The 15118-nt window shown below is 43.4% G+C and overlaps 1 protein-coding gene across 9 annotated transcripts in view; it reads left to right on the forward strand.

The window, feature by feature from the left end:
• The window catches only part of FHOD3 (formin homology 2 domain containing 3), a 399651-nt gene that overhangs the window by 36824 nt on the left and 347709 nt on the right, over positions 1-15118 (forward strand). The gene's annotated exons all lie outside the window — the stretch shown is intronic.

The following is a 15118-nucleotide window of genomic DNA, read 5'->3' on the forward strand; positions in this document are numbered from 1 at the left end:
GAACGTTATATTGGATTGGTGCTCCTGAAGTTATAAATGTAATTTCTTTGTGCCTTGAGATTTAAGTCTTCATTTTCTATTCTTGCAGAAAAGACCTGTATTGATTGATATTTTTTTTTTTTTCTCCTGGAATTGATTTAACCAGCCTGCTGTGTGTGTTGTCATATTTTTGAATATTCTCCTGTCTTCTTTTTTTTAATCATTGCTGGCACGTGTGGATTGCAATGACACAGCTTTCCATGAACAGTCTCTGAGAACTGAAAATGAAAACAAAAGTTAGCATCAATGTGTGTCTGTGTGAATGCATGTATGAAATTTGCTTTGTAGAAGGATTTTTTTTCTGAGCCTTTTAGGTGATTGTCTTGTTTAAGATATAAAATAAACATACAGTCTAGAGCTAGTTTTGCCTTGCTGGTTGCTATACTGGACTGGATAGTTGTAATTAATGGGTGTGTTTTGGCATGAACTTCATGCATGTGAGTAAAGTAGCTGTGCCAGAAGGAAATCAACTGCATTCTGAATTGGTCAGGGCTTGTTAACACTAAGAAATGCAGCCCTTTTGCTTAAACTGGTTTCTCTATTTTTTTGGTGATAGCTGTCTTGCCTTTGGTGAATACTTCTTATGAATTTAAACTGTGACTCTGAAGATTATTTTATGTGGAGAAGAGTTTTAAATAATATCAATACACATGTGTGTGCATTTGCGTGTCTTCTTCATACATATCAGTTTTGCTTATGTCTTCATAAGTGTTGGATGATAAAGAAACTGTTCCATTAGAAAGTCATGTTAGAAGAGAGTTCTTCAGTAGGTAAAGTAACCAATACAGCTGAACTGAGCCTCCCTTCCTATGCAAGGAGTGTTGAGTATAGAAGTTGAAGTAGTCCTCAGTTTTATACAGAGGTGATAAAAATTGCTGCAAAGAACCTCAAGTTCTTATTTCCAGCTAATTTGATAATTAGTTGAAAGCAAGCAAGATGAAGGAAAAACTTTCTCTTTTGACAGGTTTTTTTTTTGTAGTAGTATGCATGAGCTTGTTACATTTTCTTTCCTTTCTATTGATGTCTTTGTCATAATTCCAGTAATTTTAACTTCATTGCTTTTGATACCACATAATGGCATTGCTGAGCAATTCAGCAAGCCAGAGACCTGTTGGGTCTTTTCCTGCAAGACTTTGTACTGGAAATGGCAAGCTACCTTCCACCTTGTTTTAATTTCTGCTTCCTTTGGGCACGTAAAATCAATGAGATGAATTGTTCCTGAAATATGATTCTAATTTTCTCTGTGGTGGGTATCCTAGGAAAACAAACAAACAAACAAACAAAACCTTAAAACAAAACCAAACAAAAACCCCACCACTCATGTGGAACTAACTGTGCTGCTTGGAATTGGATGTCTACTGTGTTGTTTTGAGCTTAAAAATCAGGTTATGGTTTTGTGTACTTTGCACGTGTGCACAGACCACCTCTTAATTGTGCAACCTGTTGTCAGTGGGGCAATTGCTTCTTCCACTGGCCTGTCCTGCCAGATAATGTGAAGTCTGCTGGGAGGTCCTTCATTCCTCTGCAAAGACAAACAGCGAGGTATGAAACTGGGTGTACTAAGGTGCATCACAGAAGCTTGGACTACAAATTATTATTGTAATTATCTTTTGAAATGTGTTTTGTGAAATGAAAGAGAACACCTATTGCGACTGTTGGTGTCATATATGTAGCCCTCATCTTCACTGGTCTTTACCCTGCTCTCTGAAGCTGTCCCTCCGGTAACGGTGGCTCAGTAGGACATGTTGTGTGTTCATGTTTCAGCTGCCTGCCTCAGGTGTGACACCAGGACCGGCTGTGTTAGATGCTGCCATTCACTGTCGCTGTTGTGACACATCTTTATTTGTCTTCCCACTACAGTCCTCCTTCAGACTTTGCTTTCCTACCTTTACGATAAAATATGCAGGTGGTGGTAGCTGCAAAAAGCTGAAGTGGTGAGAATGGGAGGAAGGAGGAATGAGGGGTAGTTTGGGGAGTAAATTAGTGAGTGAATGACACATGAGCACAAAAAGACGTGTACCCTGCTGCAGGGGGAAGAGGGGGTGATTGTCTGGGTGGATGGTGCTCCCCTGAGCAGCTTTTCTGAGGTGCCTGTAGGTACAATTGTTATACTTCCCTTGGATAATCCTAGCTTGTGCTTAACCTGCAGTGCAGGGGTTGTGCTTTAACTTGCTTGTTAGGAGGTTGAGGGTGTTTGGTTCCATATCCCCTACCTGCACATACCAAATAACTTGCAGATTGGAGCCCTGAACTCCTAGCGCTTTGCTCTGTGGTGGTGGATGCAGCTCAGTGAAGTATAAAACCTTGCATTTAGGAGTAACTGGCTAGAGGACGAGCAGGTACTGGTCAGGCAGAAAATGAAGAAAGGGGCAACACCTGACTTGTCAGCAACTTGGTAGGAAAGGATCTGACATTTTTGGGAACTGTGAGCTGAAAGCAAATCAGTGATTATGGTGCTGTGAAAAAGGTAAAGGATGTCCTAGGGTGTAAAGCAGGAAGTTAGCCAGTGAAATGCAATGAACTTGGTGTCTTCAGTATTGGTAAGGATTCAGCTGCATTTCTGAATCCCATTTTTGTCTGTTTTGCGAGACAATGGGAAGAAAATAACAAGATCAACCAGAACTCTAGAAATCCATGTGATAGCTTTTCTGTCTGACTTGGTAACATCATCACTTCAAGGTAAATGTAACTCCTATGAAGTTTGCCAGAAAAAGAGAATATTCTAAACATAGGGTGATGAATGCAGTCAGGAACATCTCCCTCCATCCCAGTTTTCTAGCAAACTAAACTCCATTCTTGGGCCTTGCAGCTCTGATCTTTCACCCCTGAAGAGCCCAAGGAGCTGAGCTGGAACGTTCCTGAGCTGGAGCTGCTGGCTGCGGATGGTAGGGACTGAGCAGCAGCCTGTTGCCTGGGAGAGACTGGTCACAGAAACCACTTAGCCTCTCTCTTTCTCTCTGGGTCATTTCAAGGTCCTGCTCTTAATCTTCAAAGCTTTTAATTTTCGGAGATTAGGCTACCTCTCTGCCCTGCCAAGGCTGCTGTGCTCATCGGGGTCACTGAAGCTTGCTGAACTCTCAATGATGGATTTAGTTGCTGGATATTCATGGTATTTTTAAAATTTTAGGTCTTCAACTGTGGAAACACCTAGTATGAGTGACCAGCATGTCCTGCAATCTAGCTGTTTTCAGCATCTTTTTACCAAGTGTTCATGTTTGCTCAGGCAAAGCTGTGAAGATTTTTTTTTTTTTTAACACACTGCTGATAGGAGACTTGTAGATAAATAAATAAACCATGTGGGAAACAGTCTTGCAAACTTATATTGGTGTGAGAGGCTGCGGGCATCTCTTTTCTCTTTGAAGGATTGGATGAACACACTGAAAAATACAGAATTTTCTTCAAGAGGAAAGAGGGTGGTGGCAGTTACGCTGGAGGTGTATGACGTGTATCTGTAAATAACAGGTATAGTAAACAGATGAGCTCATATTGTGTCGACTCAGACAGAGCAACTGCCTCGAACCGTGGCTGTCCAGGTGTCCGGCTGCAGGGAGTGCCAGAGCCTGCTGCTGCCGGGGGAGGGAGGCAGCATTCAGCCTGTGTGAGGTGTGAGCAGGTGCAAGATCTGCTCGTCATGGTTGCAAAACTTCAGGAGGAGATTGAGTCACTGAGGTCCATTAGGGAGTGTGAAAGGGAGATCGACTGGTGGAGTAACTCCCTGGCGTGCCAGGCAGAAAGGCCCCAAGGGGGAACCCCCCAAAAGGTGATGGACCCCCTGCCCTGTTGGGGAGAGAGGGAAGATCTGAGACAGCCCCTGCCCTGTCACTGTTGGGCAGAAGTAGGGAACCCAAAAGCCGAGGAGGGTTGGAAGCAAGTTCCAGTTAGGCATCACGGGCAGCCCCCCTCCCTACCTGCTTTGCTTCCCCAGGTGCCCCTCCGTGATAAGTTTGAGGCCCTGGATATTGAAGAAGACACATAGGAAGAGGCGATTGACTCCACGCCTCAAGACTGCCTCCGATAAAAAAGAAAGAAGGGTAATTGTAGTAGGCCATTCCCTTCTGAGAGGGACGGAGGGCCCGATATGCAGAGCTGACCCTCAGCATCGGGAAGTTTGTAGCCTACCTGGAGCCCGGATCAGGGACATCACTGGGGCGCTCCCCAACCTGGTGCGCCCAACGGACTACTGCCCGCTGCTGATCTTCCAGACAGATGGGGAGGAAGCTGCATCCTGTAGCCTGAGGGAAATGAAGAAAGATTCCAAGGCCTTGGGACGAATGGTGAAAGAGTCTGGGGCTCAGGTTATCTTCTCTTCACTCCTTCCACTTCCGGGTGATGACGTGGGATGGAATAGAAAAATTAAGTCCATAAATGACTGGCTTCAAGACTGATGCTACAGGCAGGGCTTTGGGTTCTTTGATAACGGCTGGTTTTGTAAGACACCAGTCCGGTCAGTGGTATTTGGGAAAGGTTTATCCCACAGGGGTAAAAAGATGCTGGGACAGGAATTAGCAGGGCTCATTTGGAGGGCTTTAAACTAGATTCGAAGGGGGACGGGGTTGTGGCTGGGCTTGCATCAGTGGGGCAACACGCTGGAATCCATAAAAACCAGGAGGCCCCCCAGACCCCTAGGGTGAAATCATTGTACTCAGCTCGCTCCCTAAAGTGCCCGTACACCAATGCGCGCAGCATGGGGAATAAGCAGGAGGAGTTAGAAACCTGCGTTCGGTCAGGAGATTATGATCTGGTGGCAATTACAGAGACATGGTGGGACAACTCACATGACTGGAATGTGGTCATGGATGACTATGACCTTTTCAGGAAAGACAGGCCAGCCAGGCGTGGTGGTGGAGTTGCTCTTTACGTGAGAGAGCAACTACAATGTACTGAGTACTGTCCAGGTGCGGTTGAGGAGCGAGTTGAGAGTCTGTGGATGAGAATTAAGGGGCAGGCTGGCAGGGGTGACACTGTTGTGGGAGTCTATTACAGGCCACCAGATCAGAGTGAGGATGTTGATGAGGCCTTCTACGGGCAGCTGAGAGCGGCCTCACTGTCACAGGCTCTGGTTGTTATGGGGGATTTTAACTACCCTGATGTTTGCTGGAAGGACTACTCAGCCAGCCAGCATCAGTCTAGGAGGTTCCTCCAGTGCATTGACGATAACTTTCTGATGCAAATGGTGGAGGAGCCGACTAGGAGAGGTGCGCTGCTGGATCTCGTCCTCGCTAACAAGGAGGGTCTGAATGAAGCAGTAAAGGTGGGGGGCTGCCTTGGTTGCAGTGACCATGAGATGGTGGAGTTCAGGATCTCGTGTGGCGGGAGCAGAATAGCAAGCAAAATTGCAACCCTGGACTTCAGCAGGGCCAACTTTGGCCTTTTCAAACAATTGCTGGGGGAAATCCCGTGGGCAAGGCTGCTAGAAGGTAAAGGGGCCCAAGATGGTTGGTTAACATTCAGGGACTGCTTCCACCAAGCTCAAGATCAGTGCATCCTGACGCGCAGGAAGTCAAGGAGGGGAGCCAGGAGACCTGCGTGGTTAAACAGGGAACTGCTGGGCAAACTCAAGTGGAAGAGGAGAGTTTACAAATCATGGAAGGAGGGGCTGGCCACTTGGGAAGAATATAAGGCTGTTGTTAGAGGATGTAGGGAGGCAACTAGGAAAGCTAAGGCCTCCTTAGAGTTAAACCTGGCGAGAGGGGTCAAGGACAACAGGAAGAGCTTCTTCAAATACATGGCAGATAAAACTAACACCGGAGGCAATGTAGGCCCACTGATGAATGAGGTGGGTGCCCTGGTGACAGAAGATACAGAGAAGGCAGAGTTACTGAATGCCTTCTCTGTCTACTCTGCCGGAGGCTGTCCTGAGGAGCCCCGTACCCTTGAGGCCCCAGAAGAAGGCAGGGCAGTGGAGGAGTTTGCCTTAGTTGATGAGGACTGGGTTAGGGACCAGTTAAGCAATCTGGACATCCATAAATCCATGGGTCCAGATGGGATGCACCCGCGGGTACCGAGGGAGCTGGCTGAAGTCATTGCTGGACCACTCTCCATCATCTTTGCCTAATCTTGGGAAATGGGAGAGGTGCCTGAGGACTGGAGGAAGGCAAATATCACTCCAGTCTTCAAAAAGGGCAAGAAGGAGGACCCGGGTAACTATAGACCGGTCAGCCTCACCTCCATCCCTGGAAAGGTGATGGAACACCTTATCCTTGGTGCCATCTCAAGGCATATCAAGGATAAGAGGGTCATCAGGGGCAGTCCACATGGCTTCACCAAGGGGAAGTCGTGTTTGACCAACCTCATAGCCTTTTATGAAGACATAACAAGGTGGATTGATGATGGCAGAGTGGTGGATGTGGTCTATCTTGACTTCAGTAAAGCATTTGACACCGTCTCCCACAGCATCCTCACAGCTAAACTGAGGAAGTGTGGACTGGACGATAGGGTAGTGAGGTGGACTGTGAGCTGGCTGAAGGAAAGAAGCCAGAGAGGCATGGTCAATGGGGTGGAGTCTGGTTGGAGGCCTGTATCTAGTGGAGTGCCTCAAGGGTCAGTTCTGGGACCAGTATTATTTAATATATTCATCAATGACTTGGATGAGGGAATTGAGTGTACTATCAGCAAGTTTGCTGATGACACCAAACTGGGAGGGGTGGCTGACATGCCAGAGGGCTGTGCCACCATCCAGCGAGACCTGGACAGGCTAGAGAGTTGGGCAGGGAAAAATTTAATGAAATATAACAAGGGAAAATGTAGAGTCTTACATCTGGACAGGAGCAACCCCAGGTTCCAGTATAGGTTGGGGAATGACCTGTTAGAGAGCAGTGTAGGGGAAAGGGACCTGGGGGTCCCGGTGGACAGCAGGATGACCATGAGCCAGCACTGTGCCCTTGTGGACAAGAAGGCCAATGGCATCCTGGGGTGTATTAGAAGGGGGGTGGTTAGTAGGTCAAGAGGGGTTCTCCTTCCCCTGTACTCTGCCCTGGTGAGACCTCATCTGGAATATTGTGTCCAGTTCTGGGCCCCTCAGTTCAAGAAGGACAGGGAACTGCTGGAGAGAGTCCAGTGCCGGGCAACGAAGACGATTAAGGGAGTGGAGCATCTCCCTTATGAGGAAAGGCTGAGGGAGCTGGGTCTCTTTAGCTTGGAGAAGAGGAGACTGAGGGGTGACCTCATTAATGTTTATAAATATATAAAGGATGGGTGTCACGAGGACAGAGCCAGGCTCTTCTCAGTGACAGCCAACAGTAAGACAAGGGGTAATGGATTCAAGCTGGAACACAAGAGGTTCCACTTAAATTTGAGAAGAAACTTCTTCTCAGTGAGGGTGACGGAACTCTGGAACAGGCTGCCCAGGGAGGTTGTGGATTCTCCTTCTCTGGAGATATTCAAAACCCGCCTGGACGCCTTCCTATGTAACCTCATTTAGGTGTTCCTGCTCTGGCAGGGGGATTGGACTAGATGATCTTTCGAGGTCCCTTCCAATTCCTAACATTCTGTGATTCTCTGTGAATTTCAAATGAACTATCTTCTGTAACTGTATATGGTGCAAAGAGGCTTTTGGTAGTAGCTGTCCACTCCAGCACAATCTAAACTTCTGTTTAGGGAAGAAGAAAACCCAACACATGTGCTGCCTTAGCCTGCATGGCTAACTCTGAGCAAAACTTGGACGGGGATGGGACTGGGACCGTTTTCCTGTGTCCACAGCTCTCGCTGCTGCTCTTTGGACCTTTGCAAATAGCTGTGGGATTTGAGAGAATAGAGTTGGTTTTATATGGTGTGTTGTGTTGTGTGTGGTGGGGTTTTTTTTGTTGTTGTTGGGTTTTGGTTTTGCTTTTTTTGTTTGTTTTGTTTTGTTGTTTTTTATGGGGGTTTTTTGGTTTTTTTTCCTCTTTTTTTTCGGGACAGTCAAGATGAACAGCTGGCCAAGCAATGAGATGTTGGCCCTGCAGAAGGTGTCATGACCAGGAAACAGGTCAATAAGAGTATCTAGGAAAACTGTCTTTCTTTTCAAGTCTGGTGTGCATTCATGGTTTGTTTACTTTTTGTGTGTTGTGGTTTGTTTTTTTGTGTGCATGTGGTTTTAATCATTGTTGGGTTTTGTTTGGTTGGTTTTTGATTTTTCTTTACTCGCAACACAAGTTACTTTGTGGATGCTTCATTGTGTGAGGAGGTAATGTGGAGGTAGTTTAGGTGGGCTGGATGTTTTGTTAGTGTGTCCATGACAGGTAAATGCTCTTTTCCTTTGTGTATGTGTGATTTTATAGAGAGAGCAAGAATTGTGGAGAAGTTTATGTATTTAAATTACCATATGATTGCTCAAGTTCTTTTTATGGGCATGTCTTAACAGGACCTAATGGTAGCCCACAAGGTAACACAGTCTGTAACTGCAGAACACTAAAGCTTCTTCAGACAGCGTGCTGCAAGCAATGGAGATTTCCTCAGGGAATACTTTTTCAAAATTTCTGTTCAGCAGATTTTTTTAAAGTACTTTTGACAAATCACCTCGACACTGATATTTTTGCATTCCTTCTAGACGACCTGTCCCAAACCATTTTTGCTGGGCAAGTCCCATTTAAACTGGATGCCAGACATTTTCCCTCAATGCTGCTGTTCATTCTGGGCTCGACTCAGACTCTGTTTGAGGGCAACGGAGTCTGGCAGAGATCTTTAATATTATTTTCCTGCTTATGTACTATATTTCTTGCTGGCTTTCATTCACACAGTTGTGAGAATGAAAACTTTTAATCCCTTTTTTCCTTGAGGAAGTTGGGGACAAATTCAAAGGTTAACTTGGGTTTTGTCTAATAAAAATGAAGAGGCTCATTTCTTGAAGCAGTACGGCAACCTAGCAGATGCTATGCTGACTTTTTTTTTTAAATTAGTTTGGACAGTGTATTTTTATTAGTTCACTGTTGGAAGATGGTTTCAACTTATGGCAACTTTCTCTCCATGTTTTATGTTGATGTTGTTTCCATAATGTTTCTCAGTCCCAACAGCAAGAAAGATAAGGGATGTGCCTGGGGGAGATTGTCATGGTGTTGCTGCAAACAGTAGAGCCTGTGGCTGCTCATTGCAATGATTTACTTATGTTTTGAAAAATGCATTATTTCATCTGAATATTTTGATTTCTGACCAAGTGCTGAATCTGAAAAATGGATGGTCACAAAAACATTCAGCAAAGAAAAAACAAACAAAAACCCAAACAAAACCAAAAGCCCACCGAAAAAACCCAAAACAAATTAAAAAAAAAAAAGGCAAATAAACCCCAACAACAATGACAAAACACAACCCCTCACTACTCCAAAATCAGCAAACTGGAAAACCCCAACAAAACACAAACAAACAAACAAGGAACTCTGATCAAGAAGACTGAATTAGTTTGGGAAACCAGTGCACACTTAGAGCAAGTGGGGTGTGGAAGCCTTTCTTTGTTTTGCTTAAGGTGCTCTTAGTACGTCACATCCCATCATCCATACATATCCATTTGCAAGGACTAGAAAGGCTCAGAGCTGTAGAGGAACGTGATGATGTGTTGGGCTGAGCCACAGAGTGACCTGAATGATGCTGCTTTTGATCTCTGTGCTATTAGGCCTTGAACAGCCTGGAGTGTTCAAGGATTTCCCTAGTGAGACCCTCCTGCTGTCTCTCATGCGCTTTGGTTAGAGTCCAGATGTATCCAGGTTGTCATATAGCTGAGAGGTTATGGTCAATTTTGGAAGGTAGAAGACTTTCTACAGGGTAGCAGTATTCTGGTCTGAAATGTATCAGATTAAAATGTTGAACCATCTTTTGAAGTGAATGATTAGATAAAACTTAATTGTTGCAAAATAAATAGCCATAAAGATTAAGTTTTCACCTTTCCAATGAAATAAATTGTTTTTCTGGATGGCTAATGTGGTGCTTTTTTAATCCTCTCACTCCGAAATTTTGAGGACAACAGCTATTACGACCCATGTTTTCAAAACTTTGTGCAGCTTTTCCACTGCTTAATTTTTAATACTAATAAAATGTCTTTGTTTAGAAAAGAAAAAAAATCATTAGAATGTTGAAATTAATCTTTAGGTGGAACTGCAGAAATTCATTTTTGTAGTTATCTTGCGATATTCCTTTACAGTAAAATAACATAAGAGGTCCCATACGCTTCCCCTGCCTCAGAGCAACAGGCAAGGCATCTCTGTGCATTCGTGCTTCCAGAGCATGTAATCAAGAATAATTAAGCAAATGTGCATTTATTTCATAGAGCCTGACAAATGAGACATGTGACTTTGAAGGCTGTGTCCTTGAAGTAGCACGGAGACAATTAACACTAATGTTCCACCACACAAATTATAGATCAGTTTTGATGTAAGGATTTCTTGTCAGTAGATCTTGGCAAGATATCTTGTGAAGGTGATGGTTGTCAAATTAAGCTTTTCTACCAGTAGTAAAATGCCACTGCTTTAGTAGTTAAAGAATGGATACAATTGTGTGAATGTAAAATGTATTTAGAAAACAAGTCTCTGATTAAATAATAGTAAACTTGAATAAACTTTACTGCAGACCAAGGCCTGTTTTCTCATGTACTCTCAGTTTTAAAGCTTGACTTGGTGGTGTGGACGTAAATATCTTCTGCAAATGTCTAGGTCAGAGACTACAAAGGTACTTTGCTCACATCAGAAGTCACAAAAATCTGTGGTCACCCAATTTGGTGGGCTGACCAGGAGGGAGCTGGAGGGTGGCTGTAAACACAGAAATTGCAGTGATCAGAAGTGTCTGTGGTCTGTAGTTGAATCATAGAATGTCCTGAGCTGGAAGGAGCACACAAGGATCACAGAGTCCAACTCATGTCCATGCATAGGGTAGCCCCAAAATTCACACCATTTAAGCCTGGGGACATTGAATGGAGGTGCAGTCAATGCACCTTGCAGCTTCATTCCTGTTGAGGCAGAGAACCTGCAGGCAAGTGTCTTACAGAAAAGTTATGAGAGACTGTGTAGTCTCTCCTTCATTGGTGTGCTGACATCCCCTTCAAAGGGAAGCAGAGTTGGTTTTGCTCTTCTCCCAGTCTTCCAGACTGTGTGGTGTTCTTCTAGCTGAGAAGCAGCCAGTGTCCACAGGGCATCTTCCCTGGGTTGGAGGAGGAGGCAGGTCATTGTTTCACAAGCTCTTTCCCCTTTGCATGGTTTTGGTTTTGGGAGAGTAGGAGACTGGGACTGGAAGACCTGACCTGAGGCAGGTCATGGGCAGCTCTTGGAGTTAATGCTTGTGAAATGTGGAGGGACCCAGTCATCTTAACACATGTGCCTGAGAGTAGCATCAAAAGCTCATGGAGGCTTTTGGGGTGTTGGGCAGCACCTCAGATCTCAAGCACTAAAATGGTCTGTGGTCTGATTTTTGTCTTGTGGATATTTTTTTGGTGAGGGTGTTTTTCTGTTGGGCTTTTGTGAGAGCTTGACTCATGATTTTATAGCTTGTGGTTGTCAATACTGAAACAGCTGTGTCTCCTTCTCCCCTGCTTTACCCCAGAGTTTACTCATAGGTCTCTGTTGTCAAGGGGAAAAATCTACATCTATACAAAGGCATCTATGGAAACATTTGAAGATTTGCTATTTTTGAATTTTAGTGATTTACCACTGGCAAATGAATGCAATAAGAGCGCTTTTCTTCAAAAATGATTTCCAGTGCAAAATGTATTGCAAAAATACTGTTGTGCTTATCTTTCTCCCAGCCCATTATGTACCAAATAAAGTGCCAAGCCAAAAAGTGGGTGAATAATTCTTGAAGTTTTTCCTAGGACAACCTTCAAGATAGTCTAATTTGGCATTCAGGTTTACATGTGAAAATAGCTGAGTCCAATATTTCAGAGTAGAAACTTAAATAAAAACAGCGTATAGAAGCAGCTAATGCCAGATGTTTTATTTAAAAACATTTAATTTTATTAACATTGAAGCTCCTTAATAGCTGTGTTTGCACTCTGCCCTCCTTGTCGATGATGAGGTTATAAGCCAAGTGAGCAGCTCTCAAGGCTTGGAAATGTGTTTCTCTTCAACTGACGAGGAGGAAATCCTTTCCTTTCTCCATAAACAGATCATCTGCAAGACTTCAGGTAGGGCTGCCAGAAAGTGCTGTAGGACCGTCCTGAACTCGCCTCCCGTTGTGAGTAAAACCATCGATTTGAGGTTCCAAATCTGGAACCCCCTCACTGCCGGGTGCACCCGTCGTCTGCCGGTGCAGCTTGCAAACGGCTGCAGAATTGCAGTGTAATTGCCCCGAGCGTGCAGGCAGCCAAATGAGTTTGTGCTGCATAATTTGTAAAAGCTGTGAACTTGTTACACTTCCTATTCCACGGCAACTATTCATGTGCGTGCTCCTGCTCTGTGGTGAACACAAAAGTAGACTTGTATAGGCAAGCTCACGCTCTGTTTATCCCATGGGAGTTAATCTGTCTGTGTGCTTGGTGTGTGTGTGTTTGTTTGTTTTATCACTGACTAAACTGAGGTAGTAATCCGCTCCTGATAAAAATAATTGTCTCCAGTTTAACCTCCAGTGGTGAACTAACAGCTTATACCTCTGCAAATCTGTGACTAGCCCAGGATCTCCAGTAATGAAGCTGTGAAAAATAGTGACCTCTGCCAGGGTTAAGACCACAGCAGTACAGCAAAATATTAATTTATTTCACGTTTGCTACTCAGTAATTGTGCTTGCTGGCAAAAGGCATTGATGGTCCAACACTAAATGCAAATCCCATTTCCTAAATTGAATTAATATGGAGAAATAAGTGGCCTGAGGGAAAAGCATTTTGTTTTAAGAGCTTGTATGTCAAGCTCTGAAGGAACCCTTGCCAAATATGATACTGATGGAAAATTTCCACGAAGTTGAGGGAGACCCAAGGAAGCATATTGATCAATGCAAAGTAGAATTTATTTTTATATACTTACATACACAAATGCATGTCCTACTGCAAAGTAGGACAGTTTTAAAATAGTTCTTGCTGAGTCTAGTTAAACCGACCACATCCTGAGAAAGAGCATAATTGGCCAATTAATCCAGTAGGACGTCACTTTGAAGTGTGTTCTGTGCTGCATTGGGAAATCTCTTCTTCAGGTTATCTTTTTAGTGCCATCAATTACATTGGAAAATTGTAAAAGATAGGGTTGTTTTTCCTCAAGGTATTAGAGAATGATTTCTAGTAGAAGGGAGGTTTATGAAAAACTATTAAAACTACTTCTTCCAAACTATTTAATAAGTCAGTTTTATTATTTTAATTATGAAAAAATTGGAGCTCTTTTTGATACTATTTGTTAGGATCTTTGTGAGAATGAAGTGATTTTGCAGGTCCCCTTTGCTCTGCTCTGTGACTCTGGAATTTTTCTAACGGAGATGATCTGACATTTTGTTCTCCTGGAACCACAACTGTGGGTCCCATGATGTGACTGGGAGTGCCGGAGGAACCCTTTGCCTGAAGAGGCAGAAGCACCAAGTGACCCAGTCTCTTTTTCCTGTAGCTTCTCAGTACTGAATTTTTATTTTTTTTTAATTCCCCCCCCCGCCACGGCACCTATTGATCCAAGTGCACGGAGGTTTTAAACGAAAATCCAAATATAATATGAACTTCAAAGTGCGGATGATAGCAAAACCACATGACCAGAAGTTACACAGTGTAAAGATGCTTGAGAGGAACGTGCAGCCAGAGTCTGAGAGCTACTGACAGTGGTGGGAAGTATATAAACGAGGAACTGCTAAGCATTGGTCAAGTGACATGTCATCTCTATAGAAGAATGTGATGCAAAGTTGAAAGGAAGTGAGAAAATAAGCCTCTTGTTTTTGTTTTACCTAGAAGCAATATTATTGTTAATATAGCACTTCTAATGCAAATCTCTTCACCATTTGCTAGCTCATAAAGTTTGTGTCTTCTTAATGCAAAATTATATGGTGGAGATTGAAGTGATGATGCTATCAGTGTTTCACAAAATGACAGGATAAACTTCCTGCTGAAAACAATTATATATGGGTTGATCTTTTGGAGTGGCAAGGGACACAGCTTTGTTCATTTTTAAGGAAAACTCTTGAAAAATGGTCACTTACTGACCGGGGAGGCAGAAGTAAGCCCTTAAATATTTTAGGGGCTCTTAGAAGGTAATTGTTTTAATGTGTGGAAATTGAGCAATTGACAACTGACAAATAACCAGCATGATGATTCAGAAAGCAGGGGAAAAGGGTGGGAAGGGGATTCTGATTTTCCAGCTTCTGATGTTTACTTGCACAGAAACTACTAAAAAGGACAAATGGAACAAATGTTCCCCCATTTTCATTCGCTGCATTTCACAGTGTGTGAAAGTGATTCATTGTCTTCTGGCAAAAATCATTGCCTTGTGGTAAGGTACACAGAAGTCTCCACCCAGACCTTTACAGACATATACTTAAAATACATTAGTAATAAATAATTAGGTAGTATTGATGTGGCTTATGAGGCATACTTGGTGAATCTCTTGAATGTTTTACTCAACCCTTTTGAGTTTCTTGTTTTCTTCCCTCTTCTTCTTCTATCCTGTTTATTTTCCATTTAAAAAGGGGAAGAAAAAGACGGAAACTCTGCCTAGTAAATTTTGTGCTTAGGAAGAGTAGGTGGGTGTAAAAGCCCAGCACCTCGCTGTGACAGTCTGTATTTTGTCCGTATTTGCAGAGTTACATGGGCAAGGGTGTGTCACCTATGGTGCTCGTCCTCTCGTTGGCATTCACGTGTAACCTTTTGCGTGGTATATTGGTTGTTAGCAGGGAATAACGCAGTTAATTGTTAAATTCATGTTGGCAAACAGAGACCATGACATTGGAATAATCCACAGGGGAAAAATCTTGTCAAGTCTCAGCATACTTTGTTCCTTTGCATACTGTTGTTTACACTAGTAATATGCAAGATTTTGCCTACTCAGTTTTTGTTTAGGGAATATGCAGTTGGGACTACTTCTACCTGGATTAGTCAAGTTTTAATTATTCTTATTTTTTTATGAAGTGTGAACAGATGTCTGAATAGCCTCTGTCTGTTTCTTTTTATCTACTCATTTCAAATGATGGTTACTTCAGTAAGTGTGTTATGGTCCAGGAATGC

Source organism: Caloenas nicobarica, chromosome 2, assembly GCF_036013445.1.
Source record: "Caloenas nicobarica isolate bCalNic1 chromosome 2, bCalNic1.hap1, whole genome shotgun sequence".
NCBI classification, from domain to species: domain Eukaryota; kingdom Metazoa; phylum Chordata; class Aves; order Columbiformes; family Columbidae; genus Caloenas; species Caloenas nicobarica.